General features: G+C 39.5%; 1 protein-coding gene across 6 annotated transcripts in view; it reads left to right on the top strand.

The window, feature by feature from the left end:
- Positions 1-13,625, top strand: part of DNM3 (dynamin 3) — a 167,806-nt gene that overhangs the window by 89,103 nt on the left and 65,078 nt on the right. The window lies entirely within an intron of this gene.

Below are 13,625 nucleotides of genomic sequence, written 5' to 3'. Positions count from 1 at the left end.
AAGACCAGAGCTTAGTTCCAAGGAACACTTTTAAGTCGAGTTTGCTCCTTTGTTCCTTCTGCGTAGTTTAGATAAGAGGTTTACACACATCAGTTGCAGAGTTTTTACTCTTATGACTTCAAGCTGTTGATTTAAAACTGAGGTACTAGAGAGAGCTGAAGGAATGGGGTGGGGGCTTAACTGAACTTTGCAGTTTATATTAATGCTTCATTTTCTTTCACTCAATTTTATTTTCCTGATATCATAATTTTTACTGCTTTGTAGGCTTTTTATTGAAGAGTAATGTAAAAGAAGGTTGAACACTGGAGCTCTCTCAGCATCTCGACATTGCCCATTAATGGGTTTTCCCCTCAACCAAGCAGTAGGTCAGCTTTTTCCATGGTGTGTCTCTTTTACTTAAAACACCTCATTATCTTTAAGTTCTCTACCATGAATCTTTATAGTGATCACTGAAAGTCCTGGTGATGGTGATACACATGTTCTTTGTTGTGTATTTGCCTTTGGGAATGTTCTTCATTGTGCCAGCCCCACACCAATACATGTGCTTTTGATAGGAAAGATGACGCTTTTCCAATTATTTTCTGTCTGGCTCTCTAAACAAGAATATAAAGATATGTCAGTTTTCCAGATGAATTATTCCACTAGATCTGTTAGATCAATTAAGTAATAATTTGGATTGTATATTAAAAACTTCTGGTTTTTCCTGTTTGTGTGCCCTTACCAAGTCAGTCTACAGATATTTTAGATACCTATGCAGCAATTTCTTCCACAATCTTTTCCTAACCTTATTTTCACCTCTACAGCCACTTCTCCAGGTCACCATATGTTATACTTATCTGTAGGTATTTTTACTTTCTCATTTTCATCTTTGACGTACTTGGAACTGCTTTAAAGTCCTCCTTGCTAGATTCTTCTCCCTTCCACCTTTAGGACATGAATAGACAAGGAACAAGTGCTGTGATTCTGTAGTTAACAGTTCTTTCTGAGCAAGTCCAGAGGAGGCCATTGAGATGCTCAGAAGGCTGGAGCACCTTTGAGATGAGATCAGGCTGAGAGAGTTGGGGTCTTCAGCCTGGAAAAGAGAATGCTTCAGGGAGACCTTAGAACAGCTAAGGTGAACCTTAAACAAGCTCTAAGAGAGCTGGAGAGATACTTTTGACAAGGGCTTGGAATCATAGGACAAAGGGTAATGGCTTTAAATTGATAGAGAGTGGGTTTAGGTTAGAGATCAGAAAGAAATTCTTTCCTGTGAGGGTGGTGAGGCACTGGTGTAAGTTGTCCAGAGAAGCTGTGGATGCTCCATGCCTGGAAGTGTTCAAGGCCAGGTAGGATGGGGCTTGGAACAACCTGGTCTAGTGGAAGGCGTCCTTGCCCATGGCAGGGGGATTGGAACCAAGATGAGCTTTAAACTCCCTTCCAACCCAAACCATTCTATGGTAGGATTGTTTTCTTTTGAAGCAGCGCTGTGTCTGTGTGGATATGTGTGTGTGAGGGCAGTGAGGACTTTCTTAAACTGCAGAGTAAGTTGTGAATTTGCAGCCTAATTTGAATTAATTAGAAATGTTTTCTTTTGGAACTCAGCACCTGACATCAGTCAACTTTGGTGCTAAATGATCCAAATAATGAAATAATGAAGAGTTTTTGGCTGTGTTGTTCAAGCAGAGAGAACTCAGTATCCAATAGTAATGAGAGTATAATTATTTTAGATTAGGGGCATGTGCCTGTTATGGTGTATAAATTTTTCCTTCTTTTCAATGAGCACAAGAAAAACTCCATGATGCACTTCTCTTCAAGGTGATCTTGTGTTTTAGTGTTCTGAAAGGGTCTGGGATTTTGTTTATGCCTGCAGAAAATATCAGAGGTCACTGATATCAGAGGTTGCCATCTTCACTTACCTTTTTGGAGGAGGGAATGTCACTTCTGTAGAGTGCAACATATGGTTCCAGTTGCTTTACAAACAGTAAAAGCCCTTTTCTGCAAAAAGCACCCAGAAGTGGTGGTCTTTGTCCACATACAAACTTTGGCCAGAGCTGTCTTTGCATTACTGTAGTTCCTAACTCAAAAACCATTTCTTCCACCTAACATCTTAGCAGGAGATGTGGGAGGTGAATAGACAGAGGAAGTGAGTGCAAGAAAAACAAGGTGACTTGGGATTCACCTGTAAAGGCGCTGTGCAGCTGCCAAATGAATTTGATTTTAAACCCTAGGTTTGTGTCCTTAGACTAAACTGTATTTTTCCCCTTCTGAATTAGGTTCCCCCCACATTCATTTCTAAAGTGCAATCTCAGGCCAGATTGAAATGTATTTGAAGTCTTCTGTTTTCATTTGGGAATGTGAATTTATTTTAAATGTAAATTTTCCAGGCTAACAACACTTGGTTTTGGGAGGATTTTTCCTTTTTTGAGTAATGGCAATTAGTTCTGTAATGCATTTATTTAAATATACATGCATTTAGCCTTGCCTATTGTCATGTACTTTTTTTCCTGGGAATTACTAGTAATTATATTTTGGTAATGTATTAGTATAAAATCCTCATTATTTCAAGCTATTTCAGTATAATTTATTGTTAGACATTCAAAACAAATCTAAACTGCTAGACAATCTAGTTTTTGTAACCATGGGAATATTCTCAATGGAGCACAGAATGTTATTTCAGCAAAAGGAATGAATTGAGACAATAGTTAAAATATACATTTAGTTTGAGTAATGTAAATGCAGAGAATGGATAACAGAAAATCAAATTGCTGAATATGGTGTTAAAATAGCACTTAGGCAAGCACAGAACACTTTTAATGAACTTTTTATTTCAGTATTTTATTTCAATACTTTTGAGGCTTTTGAAGGCCAGAGGAGAACTAGCTGAATTGTTTTCTTTGTTTTATATTGTATTTTTAAAATTTTGTTGCATGGGCAACTTTGCAATAATCTGTCCTCCCTGCTTTGTATCGTTGAGTGTCCTAAAAACAAAATGAGCGTAAAAAATGTTTGTCTAAAATGTTCTTTATTGCCTTAGAACATGTTAAAGGATGATCTCTGATAATAGAATTAACTCTGTGTGAAATGAGCTCATTGACAGCTAATAAGATGGTTTACATCAGTAAGGCTTAGTTGTATGAATTCAGTTTTCAGAATTGATCGCAGAATGAATTTTTGTGAAAAATTACATACTTGGGAGTTTGATAGTTAGTTTCACTATTACAGATTCTTTCCTGAAATTTGATTTTATACATATAAGTTAGCTATCTTTTTTCACTTGGATTTTTGTTGTGACCATGCTGCTTTCCCATGGAAACACTCTCAAAATGTCAGTATTAGAAAGCAGTTGTAATAGATTTTTCCAGCAGCAGTTCCTCGTTGGTTGCAGTATCTGTAAAAGCTAACGACATTAAGGAGTAATGGAGTATATCTTTCAAAGCACAAGTAACGAGTAATAGGGGTGTTTTGACATAGTGTTTAAAGAAAAAAAAAACCCATGGAATTTGGTTTCCTGCCCAGAACTTTGACTGACTGTCTGGGAATTCAGTGCTGTATGTCAATGTTATGTAAAATTAGTGTACGTACGCTGCTTTACAAATGGAACAGTGTCCTGCAAGTTTTGGGCCAGGGAATTGATAAGTTTCCAATATTTTGAGTCAGCATTGATAAAGACTTACACTGCTGAGGAAGTGCTGCATAGTAAATATTTCCCTTTCTTCCAGAGGAGCAGCAGTGTTCATCTTCCTTGTCCATAGTACAGCCTCATACTATAAAAATGCAACACTTTTGCAGGCACGTTTCAACTCTGGGATTTCAATACACCTTTCTTGTTGTCTTCTGTGTTTGAAATAATGTTATTGCCTCTTGCATTACTGTTGTTTAAAGTTCTCAAGCTCCTGGACACTTTCAAATCCATTGTACCTTTCGTGGATTCTTTGAAACAGCTGAGGTTAAGCATGTGTAGACAGTGTTGCTGAAGCAAAAATTTACATCATTTTATTGAATCTTTTAAAATCTTATTTTCATCATTTCACTTCACCAGCAATAGCTATCCAAGCTGCATGTTACAAATTTTTAGAGCATGATGGATATAGTTCTTATAGCTATTGTATTATGGGTTAGAGGTTTATTTTTTTTTCCCTTAGGAAAGAGCTCCTTTCCTAATTGTGCTCTTGGGGAGGCCAACTGACAGTATCTTAACAAAGATGATTAAGTAAATGCAGGTGTTTGTCATCTTAACACAACTTCTAGTCTACACAATGGTGTATTCAATCTGCATTTTCCTCCCAAAGCAAATAGCATGGAATAAAAGAGGGTGTTGGGTATGAATCAGAGCAGTACTTGATTGCAGGAATCCAGACATGGGAGAACTGGAATTCTTTAATGATGATGTTATTTTATACAGAGGAGAAATGACATATTTTTTAATGTCATGGCAAGAAAAGACAAGGTTTGGCATTAGTCTGGATTGGAAGAGATATGGAGAAAAGTAGAAAAACAATTAAAAATACTTTTGAATTATTAGTAAGGTTGTTATTTTGTGACAGCTAAAGAATCTATGGTTGCTGAAGACCTCATCCACCATGCAAAAGCAAGGGAAATGCCTCCTCCCAGGTGCTGATACTCTTGAGGGATATTCTCATTGCCCGGTTTTTGTGCTTGTCGCTCACAGTGATGGAATTTCTGGTTGGGTGAGAGTTTGTTGCTGCTTTTGTTAAAATGAATCTGGCAGCCAGAAGCATCACAGACTTCTCCTGACTTCAGCACCCCACTTCCCCCATACCCCTCGCAGTGCACAGTGGCAGTCTAGCTTTGTTCCTCGGTCTTGGTTGTGACAGTGCACGATCTGCCTCTTAGCACAAACCTCTGCCTGTAGCCTCTGACACAGGGAAACTGATACCACATGACTGAAGCTGTGCTGTAAGTTTGTGCCTGCAGAGTGTTTGTTTGCCTGTTTCTGCTTGAGCTGGCTGTAAAGGTGGCTTTGAATGATCTGTTCTGGACTTGGCACAGCCTGCTCTGAGCCTGCCGTACCAAGGATGGCCAAGCTAAGGCTTTGGTGTTAGGGCTGTTACACTACCACTGTGATTCAGCAAGGGCACAAGGGTGAGATTGTATGGAGCTGACAAAGGTGATCTGTCAATAAATTGTCTAGGTCTGCAATCACATGAAAGGGCAGAGACAGCACTTGAACAGTCTGTGGTTTCAGTTTGAGGTTTTCTCCGTCCTTCCAGAAGTGTTGCTGTAAGCTGCCCCCAAGTGTGGTACCACTTGCTTAGGTATCTGCTGTGGTATTTAAAGGGAGCACATTGCCAAGGCAGTGGAGTTTGTCCCTCTGTTTCAGGTGTGTGTTTTCAAGATGTGCTGTAGGGCTGACATACTCTCCCTTGGGCTGATGCTGGAACAGGACTTCTGTTTTCTGTATTCTGCTGCAAGTGAACAGCTGAGCAGCACAATCAAAATTATTTGCTGTGTGTCCAGTGTCCTTTGTGGAACACACTTCTGCATGTGGCAAACTAACATACATTTATCAGGAAAGAGCTGCTTGGGGATGAGCAACACTGGGATGTTTTCATTTAATATGTGGCATCTGCAGATTGAAAAGTGCTGTGTTTGGCATCTCTCCTACACACACTTTGCTCTGCACATACTCCTGGTGGTAGGGGTCAGTAGGAGACTAGCACTGCTGAGCACCTTGAAGTCACTTCTTTTAGTGACAGTAGCTTTGAATGGAGCCATTCCAGAGAAGGGCAACAAAACTGGTGAAGGAGCACAAGTCATATGAGGAGAGGCTGAGGGATCTGGGGTGGCTTAGCTTGGAGAAAAGGAGGCTCAGGGATGACTTTATTGCTCTCTATAACTACGTGAAAGGAGATTGTAGCCAGGTGGGATTGGTCTCTTCTCCCAGACAACCAGCAAGGCAAGAGGAAATGGCCTCAAGTTGAACCAGGAGAGGTTGAGATTGGCTCTTAGGAAAAATTTCTATTTTCTTGGATGTTCTACTAACTTTTTTTTCCACATTCCCATGTCCCTGTTTGTCAGGTTCCTTTTTCAAAGTTGAGTTATTGTTCTCGGTTTGCAGTTTATTAATTTTGCAATCCCCACTCGCATTCCAGTACCTACTGGGGCAGGTGATGTACATTCAGAGGTGGCTTCTGGCTCTGGAGGGTTAGAGAATAGAGACAACTTAAGATCAGTTTGAGGAACTGCTTTGGCTGTGAGCTTCAGGAAGGCTTCAGTCTGGGACAGCTTCATGGAACTACCCTTCCTGATGCATAGTTCTAAGAAGATTTCAATCTAATATTGATTTCCACCAACCGAGGGCTGCAGGTTTTCCTGCACATCACTGTAATTATTTTAGGGTCTCTTTTGTCAAATTTAGAGAACCTCCAAACCTTCCCTTGACGATTTGATGGCATTATGTCACTTAGCAATTGAAGGTAATGTTCTTGTTGTGAAGTAGAATAGTGCTTGGTGATTATGTTGTACTCAGTTTTCTTTGTTTATTAGTTATAGGAACATCCCCAGGGCTACTTATTAAAAAAAAAAAAAAAAGAAAAAAAATTGTTGTGATAGGGTAAACCGGTGATTTTATCACTCTTGTTATAATTCAACAGTTTTTCTTTGATGAAATTAAGAAGCTAGAGTTTATTTATACATATTCTGAAGAGCAAGGAAGGAGATAGCTTCAGACAGTTGTCTCAGAAGTTAATGTTTTCCATGACCCAAGTATCTTGGCTTGATTTAAAAAAAAAAAAGGAAAAAGCTGAAATGTACCTTTCAAAAAATGCTATTAAAAAAAAAAAACCAGCTAAAAAGGAGGGGTGCTAGGGGAGAAGTCTTGACACCAGAAGCTCTGTCACAGCAGAGTTTCTCTCGGATGTCTGGAAAAAGTCTTATACTTCTGGGATGCTTTCCAAAATATTTTCAGTGACCATTGCCACAGGCGTGAACTTCTTAATGCATTTTGCAGTAATCTCCACCACAGTGAAATTGATTGCTGTCTGAAAGCTTTTAATGATAACAAGCAAGTAGAGCAGCATAAATGCCATGAACTAATTTGTGTGTGTGCATTCTGTTGCATCATTAGGAGTCCTGCAGAGACAGATGCATCGCCTCAGGAAAATCCTGCTTAATGTTTTTTACATAATTATGTAATTGCATATTTATCATTTTACATTTTGCAGAAAAAGAGCTTTTTTTCTGCATACACAAAGGATGTAGCATCTCTGGAGATAGTTCAGTTGGTACCCAGGGAAAGGTCTCTGGTGGCTTCCTGAGTTTGAGCTTTTCTAGGATTCACTTTATAGATGCTGAAATGGATACAAAAGCTAGAGGAGTTTTAAGAAATGCCTTTCCAGCACAAAAAAAAGTACTGTATCAAAGGTGCATCTTCTTCAAATGTTTCCCAAGGAATTTCAGGAGACTTATAAATGAAAGGTTCTCTTTCAACCTACAAGTTAAGGGCATTAAGGAAGCTGAAAATACAGTGCAACTTACTTTTTTTTTTCCATATTATCTTAGTATTCCTAATGCAAGAGATCATTAGAACTGGAGAGGTTCATCCACCCAGACCATCACATTCTCAAGACTGAAATCTGAGCTGCACTTCTAGTCAAAGAAAATAGGTTTCAAGAATTTAGTTTTTTCTGTAAATTAAAAAAAATAAAAATCACACCACCAAAACATATGTGTATGCATATATATAACAATATTTTTATACACACACACACACACACACACATACACGTGTGTGTGTAATAAGCAAAGTTGTTAACGAAAAGCTGAGAAGTCTGATCTCACAGACCGCGGTGTGTCATTGTCCCTCTGTGCCCTCTGCCAGCACAGACATGCTGCTCCAAAGCCCTTCATCCTCCACTATTGCTCGCACAAACCACTGTGGTTGTTGGATGACCTGCATTAGGTGAGGAGTGAAAAACAAGAACTTGAGCATCAGCAGAGAAAACAAGCTGTCCTAAGCAGGCTTCCTAGCAAGGGATAAAAAGGTCAGAGGATACATTTATTCCCCCTCTACCTTCGGGGCAGCCACTTGACACATCCAGCAGAATTTTTCCAGACTGTCACTGGTTCATCAGTTGGGGCTTTCTCTCAGTTTTAAATGCCAGCATCACTTCAGTTCAGAGGAATTGCTGGCTTCTTTCCCAGACAAGATTTCCCAAATTCAAAATGACCTTTCAAGATCCTAACTAATAGGAGCTAAACAGAGATTTCCTCTTCATCAGGCCTTTTCTCAGATTGATCCTTTTACTGACAGCACACACCAGTGAAAGACCAGCCCTTCACTTGTGATAATAAACACCTCTTTTGGAGAAGGGCAAACTTAAATCACATTGAATTTTTTATATATTCCAGAAATTATTCCCCTTCTGTTTGATGCCCTGATTATGTAAAGGCAGAGGGGAGTGCCAGTGAAATTATTAGAATTTTTTTTCTATTATTTTTATATTTAATCCAGCCATTCAGACTCTGCACTAATTGCCTGAAAAAGGTAGTACAAATGCAAAATATAGAAAGGTAATAACTGAAACCTGAAATAACTTGATTCTATCCAGAGATCTTTCAGCTATGGTTTCAGGTCTGCCATTTTCAGCTTTGATTTGTGTAAGAAACTCATTTTTTTGACCATGGCAAAAGATGAAGACTTGTAAGACTGAAGGAATCTAAGATTTGATGTTTGTGCTCTGTGCCATATGCTCTGCTCTTCTAACAGCCCAGCTTATCAGCCTGAGCTGTTGTCACATTTTTGTCATGAAATTTTCAATTTGGAGTTGACTGTAGAAGACTGGAGGGGAGAAGTGCATAGATGAAAGAAACGTGTTCTCATCTGCAACTTATTAAGTGTTCTTTTGCAGTGCTTTTCATAAAAATGTTAGAATATATATGCATGTGGGTTTTTTCTGGTAAAGCAGCACCTTCTTCATTTTACAGACACATTAGAATTATGTTTTCTACATCTGTACCCAGGAGCATGCTCAGGCCTGAATCTCGTACTGCTAAATTGTCTGTAAGAACATAACTTGCTTTGTTTTTCTTCAAAACTTTGCAGTAGTGTCTGAGAATCTCATGCTTCATTTTTCAGAATATGCTTTAAAGCCAAGTGTGGTGAAGCAGAGACCATTGTGAAGATGCTGTGTGGCTTTGTCAATTGAGAGAGAAATATAAACTGAAATAGAAACACAGTAGAATTCTCTTGGGTATATTTAAAGTCAGAATATGGTTAACTCTTGGATATTGATTTGAATACTATAAAGATTTAAGGCATCTTAATAGTTTTCACTTTCGTTAAATGCCACAGAGTAGGCTGTTTGCACTGGCAGCCAGAGCTCTGAGGTGTAAACAAGTCTGAGCCTTTCCTTTTTGGGAGCAAACAGGCACAGACCACCAGCATTTCCTTACACTTCCTATTATTTTTCTTCTTTCTTTAATATGGATCACTCTGGCTCAGCAGGTTCATAAGCTACAGCTTCTTGTGTCTCTGTAGAATGTGGGTACTGATCTGGCCGTATAAAATAGTAGAGTACTATAGAACATCCTTGGTTTGGATTTATTTTCTGCCTCTGCTGCTTAACTGCTTTGCTAAAGAGTTGCTTGGCTTGGGTGTTCCACCTACATGTTTTAGAGCCCCGATTGCAGGATATTTAATGACGCCCTGCCACCACTGGCTGCTGGCAGAAACAATTTCGAGCACGATGCCTGTGAATCAGGTAAGTATTTGCCCTGAGTATTAATGCAGAAACAAGTACAGAGAAGAGTAGTGTTGGTCTGGAAATCTGGTGCAGACGCAGAAATGCTAAGCTTTTTTTCTCCCATTCCCAAGCTTTATTTCAAAGCTGACCTTCCTCAGTCTATAATTTTAAAGCAATTCACTCTTTTGCCTCATTAGTTCCTAATACTTGTTAATGCTTCATACCAATGGCAGCGGCATTTTATGGATACCTTCATTTGCTATCACTGTGCAGCAGATACTCCTGAGATTTGTCCTCTCAGTACAACTGATGCAGAGTATAAATCCTGGGTAGCCCAGCCTTTGTTCCAACCTTTCCAGTGTGGCCTGTGCTTCCAGTTTGGAGCTTGATTTCTTTGAACTTGTTGGCATGGACAAGGTTTGGTTGGTGTCATGACCCTCCATTTCGGAGCTGATGTTCTAAAAAGCAATACTAAATGGTAAGCACACCAGCTCAATTCTCTTGATGAGGCTGAAAATGCAATTGGGCCAACACTCAGCTCAGTCCTGCATTTCAGACCCTAAGCAATGATCATGTATTTGAGTTGTCCTGCACGGAGTAGAGCCTGTGCTGCTGCTGCACCACCATAGCCATCCTGGTGACAAAAGTAAGTCCTTTGATAACGGGAAGAAGCTGAAGTAATTGAACAATCTCTTTTCTCCAAAGCAAAGGAATCCTGTTCCCCTTATCACCCAGTTCGCTGACGTTGTGTCCAAGGTTTCTGGTGCTGTTTTGACTGAGCCTGAAAGTTCCAAAAGCCTAGAATGCTTTTTGGAGCGGTTTCTGCCCCTGGCTGAAAATGCAATGGAGTTCATTAGCCTGGAAGTGCTGGCTGAGACCCTGCTGGGGGAAGGGGAGCCGCTGTTGTATTTTTTTGCATCCCTTGTACCATTTTGGACTTGAGCAGTATTTATTTTTAGTACATTTAAACAGTGCAGAAGGAAGGGGCAGTTGTAATATGGCATATTTACATCATGCTGTCAGTTCCTGGCAGCTCACTCGCCTGTCGGAGAACAGAGCTAGTCCATTAAGGATGTGAGTGCTACTTATGGCCACGAGTGGTGAAACATCGTCTCCAGGGTGGGAAGGCCTCCCCAGGCCAGCAGGTTCGTTTGTTTTTCTAAGGTGGAGTATGGGGAATTTTTTTCATGTCACAGGGACAGGAATGGGCCATTCTACCTCCCACTTTTTCCTTCTCCGCTACTCTGGAAAAAGAGAGGCGAAGTCTCTACGTGAGATCAACATGTGCTGGTTTTTCCCCTCATGTCACGCTTAAGTTCTCTGCCCCTTTATAAAAATAAAAATCTATAAATAAAAAAGAACAAATGCTGAGGGGGACAAACTGGACCCACAGTTATGTGCATGTAGTCACTCGTCGAAGTGTGCCTAGCCCCATTCCTCCCAGGCTTCATGCATTCCCTGTTTCTTATGCTGTCAGCTTCTCAGGATGGGAAACGTGCACAAATAGTTCTGGCTGGAGCTTTTTTTGCCCTACCATAACATAATATTAATTGAGCTTAAGCTGCAATGTTGGGCTCCTCTGTTTTTGAATTAGCTTGTTCTCCATTTATGTGTGTTTCCCCCCACTTTGGAGGGAAAAATTGCAATGAGTTTTGCTGCCACACTTTAATGTCACAGTAATACCTTTCTCCTGGAATTAAGCAGTATTTAGCTCTGATCTCTCCTGTGTGACATGCTGTCTCTGTTTGCCTCAAGCACAGGCACCCTGTGATTTCCCTTTCTTGGAAACTGCCCTGTCTCAGCATGTGGGTAGGAGGCCATGTAAATAAATACCAACCACTTCTTAGCCTTCAGTAGGCATTTCCTTTTTCCTGGTGGCTGCAGAAGAAACACTTTCTCACAGTTTGGCATCAAACATTTATATAACTTTCCTGCTTGTGGAATTTTTGTTTAGACAATCAGATTCTTGGTCTAGTTTTTTTCATCAGTTTCTGTTTTTATTCATCTGTGGTTGCTTGGTTTGTCAGTAAATAGTGTCTGTCAGAACAAATACTTCATCAGAAACTTCTTGAATTTTCAGTAATTGAATAGTAAATCATGATAATCATATTCTGTAATACTGAAAGATAAGTTTTAAAGAAAAAATTGAAATAGAATATAAAGTTTTTTACATTGCCATGCAGTCCGGCTTTCACCTGAAAGAGAAAAAAAATTGCTTTTAATACAAATTTTAATATACACTTGAATATTTTTCAAGTGTTGCTTTGTCATGGCAGCAAAGCTAAGACATTGTTATCCCTTTATTTACTATACTATTTAGGACATATATTTAGATAGGATAGTTAATATCAATATTAGCTCTATATAATAGATAATACCAATAAAAATCAGTATTATAGGACAGTGTACTTCTAATTTTCATACATAAATACCTGTAAGTTCTTTATTTAGTGTCATTTACTATTATTGATTTTTTTATTGGAAAATTATGAATTTACTTGGCTTAGTTTTATTTATCTTACTGGTAATTCTTACTGGATGGATAATAGTGTACAGTCCCTGCAGAGAGATCCTCAAGGCTTCAGACAATACATATTCTCTGGAAGCAGAATATAGATATGAACTGTGATAAACAACTACAGAGTGGCATAAAACTAGACTCCTTCACAGGAGTATTTGTGAGATGAGAGAGTGAAGAATATACATATTTATGTTCTTTTGTGAGTAATAATTTCTAGGTTGGTTAAGCTAGAGACAGTTTCAAAATCCAACAGATATTTTTTATGTAATACACAGAATTTGATAACCTTTGTACTGAACAAGAGCAACTGTGCTTTTCCAGAAGGGCTTTTGAAATCTGCATTTTCCTCTCCTGAGGCCTGGTATGAGGCTGTCTAGGAAAGTGAGCCATTGCTGGCCCTGTCACTGGATTTTTATAGTTTCACTCTTAGGGCCTTTCTCATCCAGCTTAGTTTTGCAATCTGCTGAAGCTCAGCCAAGATGAATTGCATCTGCCCTCACAGAACACACATTCAGCCCCGTCAGGACATCTTCCAGTTCTGTGCACTGGAAGTTGCTTGGTGTGTTCTGGGAAACACATATGGAGAAGAATGAATCCTAGTTTGGTTTGTCCCTTTGTCCTGTCTCATGGCATACAATAAACTGATATCCCATGCATATTTCTTACTTGAGCCAATCCCATAAGTGTTGTCCCAGTCCAGAATACTTCAGGAATTGCAATGGTGCTGGACTTTACAGCTGGCTCTGGTGGTGGCTGGGCAGAGATGAGGCAGCCTTGCTTCATGTTGGCTGATAAGAGACTGTAAAGAAATCCTAAGCTCTCCAACTTTGGTGATTTATTGAAATTCTGTAGGGTCATTGGGTAGCCAAATTCACAACAACTCCATTTAGTAACCACTGGACAAATTCCAGGGTATAAAGCCTCTGTGCACTCATTGCTGCCATAGTAGTGGCACCAGCCTTAACAGTACCTTAATGGCTTTTAGAAGTTGTTAAACTGGACTGTGTTAATCCCCTGTCAGCATTAATCCCCTGTCAATCCCATTATCATGATGTGCAAGCCCAGAATGAGAGGATTGAGGATGCAGATGTGACCCCTCTTGTCTTTAGATCCTTCCATGTAACATCTGTTGTGTTTGCAAAGCAAACTGGAGATGTTTGCTTCAGTTGATCCACTGCTGCAAGGACTAAAGGAAGTTTGACACAATGGAAACAGAGAATAATCTCAGGGTTTTTTTCTTCTGATGCAATAAATTACTTTGGGAATGTTATCGGTCCTTAATTGGGAGTGACGGGAAGGAAGAAACCTGGAAAAGGTGGAATTACAGTGATTGTGCTGTAAATGAGGGTTGTGATGAAATTGCAAAGCAAGTTGGCTATAGCAAGAGTGAGGAGATAATTCCTATTTGGCAAAACAAGATG

The sequence above is a fragment of the Lichenostomus cassidix genome, chromosome 8 (assembly GCF_008360975.1).
Source record: "Lichenostomus cassidix isolate B80296 chromosome 8, HeHo_3.0, whole genome shotgun sequence".
NCBI classification, from domain to species: Eukaryota; Metazoa; Chordata; class Aves; order Passeriformes; family Meliphagidae; genus Lichenostomus; species Lichenostomus cassidix.
Note: the sequence above shows the minus strand (reverse complement) of the source record. Positions and strands in the feature narration are given on the sequence as shown.